The 2,223-nt window shown below is 38.6% G+C and overlaps 1 protein-coding gene across 1 annotated transcript in view; it reads right to left on the reverse strand.

Annotated features, from left to right (window-relative positions):
• The window catches only part of LOC107697252 (heat shock 70 kDa protein 12B-like), a 19,074-nt gene extending 17,784 nt beyond the window's left edge, over positions 1–1,290 (reverse strand). Inside the window, exon 1 of the mRNA XM_016497966.1 lies at positions 1,222–1,290. The gene's annotated coding sequence lies outside the window, so the exon portion shown is untranslated. The remainder of the gene's footprint in view (positions 1–1,221) is intronic.
• Positions 1,291–2,223: the final 933 nt, after the last annotated feature.

A 2,223-nucleotide genomic window follows, 5' to 3' on the forward strand; every position in this document is an offset into this window, starting at 1 on the left:
TGTGTGTGTGTGTGTGTGTGTGTGTGTGTGTGTGTGTGTGTGTGTGCGTGCATGTTGCTCAGAAGAGAAAAATGGTTTTGGAAAAGCAGAAAAGGTGGAGAGGGAGAGGTAAGGGGCCTCCCACAATGCTTGTTTAGTAAATGGATCTGACTGAAATATACTCTCCAGATGCTATCTGCACTGTTCTTGCACTAGTGCAATAAAGAAAATGGTACCACATTTTGAGCACTTCATAGCACTTTACTTTCTGCTACAAAGAATATTTAGTGGCTTTGGCAGAAAAGGTAGAAATATAAACACATTTGCAAATTTAAAAAGTAAAAACTTTCAAATGATACAAGCCCATTGAACTTGATTGATTTCAGATGATAATGAATTATCACTGCCTCTCCATATGGTTTCAGACACACTTCATATAGATTACAAATGACATCAAAGAGGCTTTCTGGCACTGAGTCTGAGTCGTTTGAACAAAGAAACATAATATATACAATCCATATCCCAGTCACTGTAAAATGCTGTCTAGTCAGAGTTATTATCGTTAAGTAAAATTAAACAACAAAAACATGTTCATTACAGTAAAACGAAATACAAAAAAAATTGTTACGTTTAAGTACTAAAACGAAATAAAGTAAAACTATAAACTAAAACTATATTAAAAGCAACAAATTGCTAACACGTAAATATTCAAATGATAAAATATTTCAAATGAAATTAATATGAAAATATTCACTAAAACTGTAATAGTGTATCAGTGATATTAAAATAACGCTGTCTAGTAATGTAAATCAGTCCCTCTTTATATTCCACCATCCATCAGCATCTGTGGCATATTGTCGACTGCCACCAAAAATTATTTCAACTTGTACCTCAGTTTGTTGAACACAAACACACCTCCTGCTTCCTCAAAAAGCTTTCTAGGAAAATCTTCCTATTAATTTCCACCCTTGAGACACAGCGACAGTAATATTTGCAGAAGCTGAGGTCAAGTGTGACTCACCCCTTTCCTACTACATTATAATTATAGTCATTTTAAAGGATGTGCAAAGCCATATTTAATGTCCGTCAGGTAAATACGGTCAAAGTCACCTCTCTGGAAAGCCCCCATCAATCCCACTGCACTCCTGTCAGTCATCACAGCACAGAAGACAAAGCACTGCACCTGATGCTGGTGCCGTTTATAGATTTCACTCTGTTTTAGCATGTCAACTTTCTACTCACCCTTTTGTTTAGGATGTTCTAGTGTACCCTGCCTGGGGTTGTTCAGTCCCCAAAGTCCAGAATCCCCAAAGAAATCGGATGTTTCAGTAGCAGAGTCCGTATAATGATGCTGTTTTCCAACAGAAGATTCAGCCAAATGCTTGAAAGAAGAAAAGCACTGAATGTTTGGTCCAGAGTAGTTTTAAAAACTGCACAGATCCAAAGAATATTCCTGTGACTGTCTTTATTTCTGTATCCCAGCAGTCAATCCCACATCTGCTGTGGAATGTCAGGGAGGAATGGTTGAGAGAGCCGCACGCACACACATGTACAGGGAAGGTTGCTGTAGTGCAGGGGGAAAGGGAGGGAGGGGGATCTGACTTCATACTGACACAGATTCAATCACTGTGTATCGGTGTGTGTTTGTTGGACTGAGAGAGAGGGAGAGAGAGAGAGAGAGAGAGGGTGGGGAGTTTTTGGAGTGGCAGCGTGCACTGATTAAGTCATCCGACCCCCCTTCTCCTGTTCCCCCTCTTTTCCTCCTGCCCACCCCCTGCATCCAACTCTTTATTCTTCCTCAGCTTCTCTTCCAGCTCAGTCCTTTTTCTTTCCTTTCTGTCTTCTCTTCACTCTCTGTTTCATTTCTGCTGTACTCCCTTTCACTCTTTAAAAAACATTCATAAACTGGAACGATCTCAGACTGTTTAAAATTGTACAATATACTAAAAAACTTCATATGAATCCAGCTCATCTGTATTCCATTAGTCTGACCTTCTAATTGTAAATGTTCTTGAATGCACACTCAAGGCCACTATTCTAACTATTCACTATTCACTATTCCATGGTCACGACACGGGCTGCATTATGCTGTTGTTTTAGGGAGTTAATAGGTGGTTCTCCTTTAGAACAAACATGTAAGAGGTTATAACTCACAAATGTTTGATACTTCTTGGTTAGGGGTTTGTTCAAATACCTAACCTGGAATTGTAAAAAAAAAAAAAAAAAAAATTTTTAAACTTCTTT

This window comes from Sinocyclocheilus anshuiensis, unplaced genomic scaffold, assembly GCF_001515605.1.
Source record: "Sinocyclocheilus anshuiensis isolate Anshui unplaced genomic scaffold, SAMN03320099.WGS_v1.1 scaffold1778, whole genome shotgun sequence".
NCBI lineage: Eukaryota > Metazoa > Chordata > Actinopteri > Cypriniformes > Cyprinidae > Sinocyclocheilus > Sinocyclocheilus anshuiensis.